Raw genomic sequence first — 10,710 nt, 5'->3', positions numbered from 1 at the left:
AAGCGCCAGGCCCCTTTAAACTTTTTTCCCCGCCTTGCCCAAGAACAAAGGTGGCCTCCTGCCAGCTGGTGATCAGCTGGTGTTGGCATCCTTGCCCGCTTGCGCATTGCGAGTGCCACCACTGGCATCATGGATGCCTCCTCTCCTTTGTTCCCTGTGGTCTTCCTGAAGCTGCAATCCACAGCCACAGCTGTTGCCGGTGCCACCGCCGTCTTCTCCACCTCCTCCGCCCCCTCCGCCCCCTCCGTCCCCTCCGCCCCCTCTGGCCCCTCCGGCCCCTCCGGCCCCTCCGCCTCCATTGCCGCTGCAATGGAGGTCCCATCATCCACCACCATAACAGCTGTAGACTTGGATGACAGCAGCAGTGATGATGATGATGACACAGAACAGTGCACGGCAGTGGCTGCCATAGCACTTCATCAGGCTACTGTTGGTGGTGCCATGGCCCTGGCCAGAGTGGCACGCCTCCGCCGATGCTGGAAGGTCCCTGCATTGCAAGACTTGTGGGACAACTTTGTGTCAACCATATGATCTGATGAGCAATGGAGGCATTTCTTCCGAATGCCCCGTGCCCTCTTCCACAGGCTAGTGGGCATCCTGCGCCCAGAACTGGAGAAGGCAGACACAGTGATGAGGAAAGCCATCCCGGTGGAGAAGAGAGTGGCCATTGGTGTCTTTTCACTGGCACACAAGTCCACCTACATTGTGACGGGGGCGCTGTTTGGGACTGGCGTTGCCACCGTGGGGGAGATCGTGGTGGAGTTTGCCCTGGCCATGGAGAAGCTGCTGCTGTCACGGACCGTGTACCTGGGGAACGCACGTGAGGTAGGGACAGCCAGACCACCTTCCCATCCATCTTTGGCAGCTCTGTGATATTCTGTGTCAAGTGTCACCCCCTCACTGTACATTTGCTGTTCTTGCTATGGTGCAGTTGCGCATGTGTAAAAGAGTTGTCATCTCAATTCCTCTGTTTCTCTCCCTTCCTTTCCCCCACAGATTATGGATGCCTTTGGTCGCCGCGGCTTCCCACAAGTGGTTGGCCTCATGGACGGGTGCCACTGCCTGATCATACCACCCTTGGGGCTGAGGAATGCCTATGTCAACAGAAGGGGCTCCTATTCTGTCATCCTGCAAGGGACATGTGACCACACAGGAAGATTTGTGGACGTGGAGCTCGGATGACATGGGTCAGCCCACGATGCCAGGGTGGCATGGAATTCTCTCATCTACGAGGCCATGGAGGCTGGCATCTATGTGCAAGGGAACCCCAGCATCAACATCAGAGGCCAGCAGATCGGGCCCCTGATACTGGCTGACTGTGCCTACCCCATTCGGAAGTGGCTCATGACACCGTTTAAGACCCCCCGCACTCCCAAACAGAAGCTCTTCAAGAAGAAGTTGAATCGCGTGAGGGGGGCCGTGGAGAGATCGTTTGGCAGATTGAAGGCGAGATGGTGCTGTCTCACTGCCCCACTGCTGGTGGCAGAGGAGAACGTGGTGCCCATCCTGGCATCATGTGTCATTCTGCACAACATCTGTGAGACCAAGGGCAGGGTCCTGGATGAGGGCATGCGATATAGGCGCCGTTTTGTGCTGCCCACCCTGGCACCAATCACAGAGGCTCAAGAGAAAGAGAAGAAGAAAGCAGGGGAGACTGTGAGGAATGCACTGGCAGATTTTTTTCTGACAAGGAGAATCTGAAGGATGGCTCCTGTGCCATCATCTGTGATGTCAGAGTGCAATGTTCTGTAATAGCATAAGCACATGAATAAATGTATCCCATTATCCACAGTTTGAGTCTGCCTATCATTCCTGATCTGTGCTGTGGGCATGTTTTGCCACGTGCCTGAGGGGGACACACACAAACACACACACACACAAGGTCTCCTGGCGCCTGTTTTCCTGGGTCAAAAAGATACATCAGCTCCAACTGCCAATTGCCCCTTTGACAATGTATCAATCCCCCTCAAATTCAAGCTTTCCTAATGGCTCATTTGAATGTATCAATAGGGCACCCAGAGGGCATCTATTGGGGGAGAGATTCAAATTGCTCCTCTGAAAGCTATCATTGGCCTAGGACCACCTTGGCCTAACGGCCCTGAGCCGCAGGTGCCCATATATACTCGTGCGCAACTGTGCAAGACCCCAGGACGGCGATCAACATGGCAGCGCCACGCAGGAGGGTCCCGGTCCGATTCGCCTATTGGACCGATGAGGAGGTCGGGATCCTCCTGGACTCCCTGATGCCACAGGCAGCTGCGAGGAGGGTGATGGCCAGCACCAACAAGCCCAACCGGGGGCATTTTCTAGAGTCATCTCGTGCCCTCCGAAACCAAGGGTTTCAAAGAACGCTGCACCAATGTAGAGTTAAGTTTAAAACTCTCAAGGCAGCGTTCTTTGAAACCCTTGAAGATTTCGGAGAGGAGGCCCCGGTTGACAAGCGGCCACCATTCTTCTCGCGGCTGAAGGACCTGTGGGTCAGGGGTGATCGGCCAAGACCGGAAGATCGCCGTCCTCCAGGTAAGTCAGAGCTCTTGCCATGCCCTGTCCTCCCCTCCTTGACCCTTCCCTTGCCCTCCTCTCCTTCCTGCATGGTGCCAATGCCATCCCTCCTCTTCCCTTCTGCAGGCGTGCGGCCGAGGCGGAGGCGGAGGGAGGGAGGGCACCGTGCCAGGTCGCCCTCTCCACCATCCTCGGGGGACGAGGATGTCCCCGAGGGTGGGCCACAGCCAGGACCAGCTGCTGTGGCCCCTCCGCAGCCAGAGCAGGCTCCTCTGGCGGCAGGTAGGTCCCCAGGGTGAGGGGTGGGGGTTGCCTGACTGCAGCCCCCACGACACTTGTGCCCTCCTCTGCCATGCCAGCATGATAACTTGGGCCTTTTCTTCCTCTTTTGCAGGGCTTGAAGTCCTTGCTGCTGTTGCCGCCGCCGAGGAGCCTGGCCCGAGCCGCCGCCTGCCTGGCCAGCCAGAGGACTTGGCCCTGGATGCCAGGGCCATGGATCGCCTGCTACAAGCCCGGCAGCAAGGTAAGTGCGGAGGTGAACCCAGGGAAGGGAGTGGGGGTACCCAAAACCCTGCCTGTGGGAGTGGGTGATGGGCTCCACAGGCTGATCCTAACCATCCTCTTTCTTTTCCCCCCACAGAGAACCGGACGGAGAGGAGGTTCGCTGCCCTGGAGGAGAAGGTGGAGAAGCTGGCGGAGAGAGTCTCCTCCATGGAAGAGACCCTCCGGGAACTCCTCCGCCGGCTGCCCGCCCCACCGCCTCCTCCCCCTCCCTGAAGCAGCTTCTCTCCCCTGCCCCCTCTGCCATCCCCCCTTCACCACCCCCCCATCACCCTCCCCCTTCCCTTTGTACATATGTAAATACAAAAGTTTTTAATTATTATTAATAAAAAAGTTTATTTTTTTAAAAAAATTGTGTGGTTCATTATGCGCAACTGCGGCAGTGTGGCTGTGTGTGTGAATGTGACAGCTTAGGCGCAACTGTGCAGTCTAAAGCTAGGCAGGAGTGCTGTGAGGTAGCAATGTCCAAACTCTGTCCTTCCAGGCGTTTGGACTTCATCTCCCAGAATCCCAGACCACAGGGCAAGGTGTCTGGGGATTCTGGGAGATGAAGTCCAAACACCTGGAAGGACAGAGTTTGGACATTGCTGGTTTGGGGACCAGTGAGCCAGGCATGGTGGGAGGAGGGAACAGGAAGGGTAGACTAGAGTAGATAGGGCTGGGAGGGAACACATGCCCTGGGAGGCGAAAGGTCTTGGACACATTCAAGGTCCGGGGTCTCGTCCTCCTCCTCTTCCACCACCACAGGCTCCGCTCTGGCTGGCTGGCCCGCTGGGACCCTCACACGCTCCCCACTGGTGGCTAGTCTGTTGGGTCTGATGTTTCCATCACTTTTAATGAAAGCATGCAGCTCCTTGTAAAAGGGCAGGGGGGTGCCCTTCGTAGTACCTCTGGCCAGGGCATCTCTGTATTGTTTGTATTGAGATTTCAGCGACTTGCATTTTTGGCGACACTCCTCCAAAGTTCTGTTGTGGCCCTTGGCTCTCATGGCCTCTTCCACTTCTCGATATGTGTCAGCATTCAGGTAGGACTGCTCCAATTTCTGCAGAATGTTTGGCTGTGACCATATAGCTATAAGGTCAGCCATCTCCGCATGAGACCAAGACGTCCCCCTGCCTTTTTTCGGGGTGCTGGTGGATGGCTGTGCCATTCTGCCTGGTGCCAAAGGGGAGCCGCCACACAGCTGTGTCAGGAGCAGCCGAACTGTGCCCGTTCCCAGGTGAAAATGGCGCAGGAATGTGTGTAGGGGGTCACTTTAAATTCCAAACTTTCCCTTATCACTTTCTACAACCAAAACATCCGCCGGCAAAACTTACCACTTCCCGCGATTCCAGCAACGCATGTGCACATGGAGCTCTAGGGTTAGGGTTACGAGACTTAAAATGCGCCGCAGCTGTGCCACAGCTTCCACAGCTGCATGGCAGCGGACGCTGCAATTAAAGCCTGACTGCAAACCACGCATGTCCCGGACCCCGACCCAATATGCGACGCAGCTGACACAGAGCTTTTAAATGGGCAACTTATATTTGCGGCGTGCCAATCCTGGCATACCGGTGCAGCAGCTTACAGACGGAGCTGCGCAGCTGTGCATCAAACGGAAAAGAAGCGGAAAAAAGCAGCACCTTTTTAATGCCGCTTCTTCCCGCTTGGGGCGTGCGGGGGGCGTGTTCATGGCGGCATTCAGGTAAGGCCCGTCTGAAGGCTCTACCTTCATGACGTCATGAATACACCCCTTTTTGCCCGTCTGTATCCCGCCATAGAATCTTAGAGTTGGAAGAGACCACAAAGAAGTTCCAGAGGGCAGTCACCAAGAAGGTCCTCTCTTGCGTCCCCACCAACTGTGCTTGGGATGGTTGTGGGATGGAGAGAAGGGCCTCTCCAGAGGATCTCAAGCCCAGCCAATTCATCCAGGGAGATATGGTCTCCCAAATAGCATGGACTTGAGTCATATAGGGCTTTATAGGTCATAACCAGCACTTTGAATTGTGCCCGGAAATAAACTGGTAGTCAATGGAGCTGTTTCAACAGGGGTGTGTTAAGAAGGATTGAATTAGTGGAATTTTAATTAGCTCAAATATAGCCGAGAGGTGGCCCTAACAACACCACGTGCCGGAATCGGGTCTCAACAGTGTATACCAGAGGTCTCCAGCAAGCCCCAAGAGAAAGAGACGATGATACCAACTAGGTATAATTAAAAGGTAACGTTTATTAAAGCACAGGGACAACCACACAGCAAAAGGGGAACATACACACACACATTCAATGCTACAGTGTGTGGGGGGGTGAGTTCAGGAGATAGGTTTGAGAAAGAGAGGCACCACTAAGGTATACTACCTTAGAAGTCTTCTCTGGGAAGTCTGATGCAGCTTGGCTGGACAGTGAATCACAGCCGCAGGAGCGAGGGAAGAGGGCCGTGGGAGCTAAGAGCAGAGTTCAAACTGGTGTGGACCAGTTTACAACACTAGCACTAGCACAAGAAGGGTCCAAAAACCCAGGTTTTTTTATAGGGTGAAACGTATTCTGAGGCTATGGGGACTTGCTAGACAAAGGTGTTGATTGCTTGGGCTTTGTTAAGCCAAGAGCAGGTAATGTGTTGCACAATACATTTAGGTCCAGACACAATTCGGAGGGGCATCCAACTTGATTACTAAGCCATTAAGCTGATCACTGGCTCATCAAGTGTGAAACCAAGTCTATTGTCTTACTTGGGCAAGCAGAGGCGATTCTGGTTTGGCGACTCCAAACTTCCTGTGGAAAATTTCTAATTCCATCTTTTTCTAGGGGCTCTGCCTTGTAAGGTGAGCTGCTTATGTGGTCTCCTTGCCTTTGGGTTAATGGCGGGTTTTTTCTGAGGTCAGTCAGGGGTCATAGCACAGACCGCATGTACCCAAAATTTTATTAAAACCAAACTTAGTAACAGGCGTTATGTGGTCTCTGTAACCTGACCCAGTTAAGATCCTGGCTCCAGCTTTTTGAACCAGCTCAAGTTTCCAACCACTCTTTAACGGCAGCCCAACATAGAGCTCATTACAGTAGTCCAAATGAGATGTAACCAAGACATGGGTCACTTAGGCCAGATCTGGTTTCTCAAGGAATGGGTACAGCTAGTGTACAAGCTTTAGCTGAGCAAAAGCACACCTGGTCACTGCAGAAATCTGGGCCTCCAGGTTCAAAAGTGAGACCAGGAGTACCCCCAAACTGCAAACCTGTGTCTTCAGGGGGAGTGTAACCTTATTTAACACAGGCTGTTGACTGATAAGGAGCACCTCTGTCTTGTCTGGATTAAGTTTCATCTTGTTTTCCCTCATCCAGCCCATTACTGATGACAGACACTGGTTTGCGACCAGGACAGCCTCCTTGGATTGAGGTGGAAAGGAGTAGTAGAGAAGTGCCATCTGTATATTGATAACACTGCACCCCAAAACTCCGGACAACCTCGCCCAGTAGTTTCATGTATATGTTACATAGCATAGGTGACAACACAGAACCCCAGGGAACCCCATAGGGCAATGGCCAGGGGGTTGAGCAGGGGTTCCCCAGTACCACCTCCAAGTCCATCCCGAGTACCTCCAAGTCCATCCCAGAGAGGCAGCCCAGAAGGATACCATGGTTGATGGTATCAAAAGTCACTGAGAGGTCCAGTAGAAACAACAGGTACACACTCCCCCTGTCCAGTTCCCTGCATAGGTCATCCACCAAGGTGACCAAAGCTGTCTCAGTTCCATAGCCAGGCCTGAAACCAGATTGAAATAGATCTAGATAATCCATTCATCCAGAAACCCCTGGAGTTTCAGTATCTTGACCAGTATCTGGGCACTGGTCGATAATTATCCATTGTAGTGGGATTCAGGGATGGCTTTTTAAATAATGGTCTCACAACTGCCTCATGTAGGCACTGTTAGAGCATATAGATTTATTAAATTTTGGAGTGTGTGTGGAGTTCACTTTGACCCCAAACTGACCTTCTAGGGGCACCACCATTTCTCCAAAGTGAAGAGGTCATGTAGGCAGCTTGCAAAGGAGGGGGCAGGAACCCTAAAAAGAATAACTGGAAATACTACACAGGAAGCTTAGAATCATGGAATCATAGAGTTGGAAGAAACTGCAAGGGTCATCCAATCCAACCCTCTTCCAAGCAGGAAATCTAAATCAAAGAATCCCTGATAGATGGCCATCCAGCATCTGTTTAAAGACCTCTAAGGAAAGAGACTCCACCACACTCCGAGGGAGTTTGTTCCACTGTTGAACAGCCCTTACTGTCAGGAAGTTTCTCCTAATGTTGAGGTGGAATCTCTTTTCCTGTAGCTTGCATCCATTGCTCCGGATCCTAGTCTCTGGAGCAGGAGAAAACAAGTTAGCTCCCTCCTCAATATGAGATCCCTTCAAGTATTTAAACAGGGCTATCATATCACCTCTTAACCTTCTATTCTCCAGGCTAAACATCCCTAGCTCCCTAAGTTGTTCCTCATCGGGCATGGTTTCCAGACCCTTCACCATTTTAGTCGCTCTCCTTTGGACACGCTCTAGTTTCTCAACATACTTTTTAAATTGTGGTGCCCAGAACTGGACACAATATTCCAAGTGAGGCCTGACCAGAGCAGAATAGAGTGGCACTATTACTTCCCTTGATCTAGACACTATACTTCTATTGATGCAGCCTATAATCACATTGGCCTTGTTAACTGCTGCATCACACTGTTGACTCATGTTCAATTTGTGGTCTACTTAGACTCCCAGATCCCTTTCACATGTACCGTAGATACTCATGTATAAGTCGACCTCAGGTATAAGTCGAGGGGAGTTTTTGAGGCCAAAATCATGGATTTTGATATGACCTGTGGATACGTTGAGGGCATGTTACAAAAGATCTAAAGGGGGAAACAAAGCACCACTTCCCGCTCTACATCTCTCTCTGAACCTCTCTCAAGGGTCACAGTATCAGCATGGGGAAACAAGTCTGGGTGCATACATACACACGCACACACACACACCTCTTTGCATCAGCATTTCCAGACTCAAGGCTTGGAGGGAAAAAGGAGGACCCCAGGCTTGCCTTTAACTCCAGCATTTCCAGACCCATGGTTTGCAAAACGGGGTCCAAGCCTGGGCATGCTCCCTCTCTCTGCATCCTTCTCCCTTCCCTCAGTAGCTGCTTGTTAGCTCCAGCTGCGAGGGAGGGCTGAAGGATCACACACACACACACACTCGTGGAGTGAGGAAGGCTGCCGGCACCGGGACTCAAATGGGGACTGTTTACTTGGCTACAGAGGAAGGTGGACACTTTTTTTTAATGAACTTTATCAGCTATAGTAACCTATTGACCCTTCCATAAGTCGATCCCTGATTTTGGAGTTCATTTTGGGGCATAAATTTCTCGACTTATAGTTGCTTATATACGGTAATCTTGTTCAGCCAGGTGTCACACATCCTATATCTGTGCATTTCATTTTTTCCGCTCTAAATGCAGTACCTTACATTTCTCCCTGATGAAGTTCATTTTGTTAGCTTTGGCCCAGCTTTCTAATCTATTAAGGTCATTTTGAATTTTGATCCTGTCCTCAGGGATTTTAGCTATTCCTCCTAATTTGGTGTCATCTGCTAATTTGATAAGTATGCCCCCAATTCTGTCATCCAAGTCATTGATAAAGATGTTGAATAGCACTGGGCCTAGGACAGAACCCTGTGGGACACCACTGGTCACTTCTCTCCAGGATGAAAAGGAGCCATTGTTGAGCATCATTTGGGTTCGACCAGTTAACCAATTACAAATCCATGTAACAATTATGTTGATTAGCCCACATTTCACTAGCTTGTTTGCAAGAATGTCAAGGGGAACCCTGTGAAATGCCTTACTGAAATCAAGATATACTTATATCAACAGCATTCCCTTCATCTAACAAGCTGGTAATTTTATCAAAAAAAAAAAAAAAAAAAATAGATCAGATTTGTCTGACATGACTTCTTTCCCTGAAACCCATGTTGACTTTTTATGATTATGGTATTGCTTTCTGGATGATCACAGACTCTCTGTTTAATTATCTGCTCTAGAATCTTTCCTGGTATAGGTGTCAGACTAACTGGATGATAATTGTTGGGATCCTCTTTTCCCCCCTTTTTGAAGATGAGGACAACCTTTGCCTGCCTCCAGTCTGCTGGGATGTCATCTCTTCTCCAGGAGTTCTCAAAGATTATTGCCAATGGCTCAGATATTATTTTTGCCAGTTCTTTTAATACCCTTGTATGTAGTTCATCAGGTCCTGGAGATTTATATTCATTTAGATTAACCAGATATTCCTGCACTATCTCTTTACTTATTCTGTGCTGAAAGTCCCCTATTCTGTCCTCTGCTCCATTATCCTCAGGTTGAGCACCCTTTGTCTTTTCTGAGAAGACGGAAGCAAAGAAGGTGTTGAATAATTCTGCCTTTTCTCTGTCCCTCGTTAGCATTTTGCCATCTTCTCCACACAGTGGCCCTACCATTTCCTTCTTCTTCCTTTTGCTGCGGACATACCCCAAAAAGCCCTTTTTGTTGTTCTTAACCTCTCTAGCAAGCCTGAGTTCATTCTGTGCTTTAGCTTTTCTGACTTTACCCTACACATGCTCGTTATTTATTTGAATTCCTCATTGGTGATTTCCCTGCTTTTCCAATTCTTATACATGTTCTATTTAAAAGTTAGCTCAGTTGAAAGTTCCTTAGTCATCCATACTGGTTTCTTGAGACATTTCCCAATGTTCTTCCTCATTGGAACTGTTTGAAATTGGTCCTTCAGTATCTCCCTTTTCAGAAACTTCCATCCATCTTGAATTCCCTTCTCTTTTAGTATTCCTGTCCATGGGATCACCCCAGTATTTCTCTCAGTTTACTAAAATCAGCTTTCGTCCAGGATAACAGGGTCACTTCCACCTAAGGATCCCACCACTTGCACTCCATCAACTAGGTCAGCACTGTTGGTTAAGATCAGATCCAAAATAGTTAGGATCAGATCCAAAATAGCTGATCGCCTTGTTGCCTCTTCCATCTTGTTTCCAAGGCAAGTAAGGAATTTGCTAGACCTTGAGGATTTGGCTGAGTTTGAATTCCAGCAAATATCAGGATAACTGAAGTCACCCATCACTACTATATTATTATTATTATTATTAGCCTTTATTTATAAAGCACTGTACATACAATCATTTTAATTAGACAGTTCCCTGCCCTCAGGCTTACAATCTAAAAAGACACCACACAAAAGGATAAGGGAGTAGTGTTGGGGAAGGGGGATGAGGTCCAGCAGTTCCTCTCTACCTTCTCCTTTCTGAGTGTATGGTCATCTGTTCTAGAAAGACATCATCCAATTCCTCAGTCTGACTTGGGGGTCTGTAGTAGACTCCCACAATAACATCCCTGTTGTTTCCCTCCCCTTTAATTTTATCCAGAAGCTCTCCACCTGACTTCCAGGATTGATGTCCTGGATCTCTTCATTGGTGTAAATGTCCCTAACATATAATGCGATTCCTCCTCTTACCTGTTTGGCCTGTTTCTCTTAAAAAGTTTATACCCCTCTATTTCTACATTCCAATCATGAGACTCATCCCACCAGGTTTCAGTAATGCCTATTATATCATATTTGCCTTCTTGTGCTAGGAGTTCAAGTTCATCTTGCTTAT

Source organism: Sceloporus occidentalis, unplaced genomic scaffold, assembly GCF_023333645.1.
Source record: "Sceloporus occidentalis isolate IW3139 unplaced genomic scaffold, rSceOcc1.0.p SCAF_3, whole genome shotgun sequence".
In the NCBI taxonomy this organism is placed as follows: Eukaryota; Metazoa; Chordata; class Lepidosauria; order Squamata; family Phrynosomatidae; genus Sceloporus; species Sceloporus occidentalis.
Note: the sequence above shows the minus strand (reverse complement) of the source record.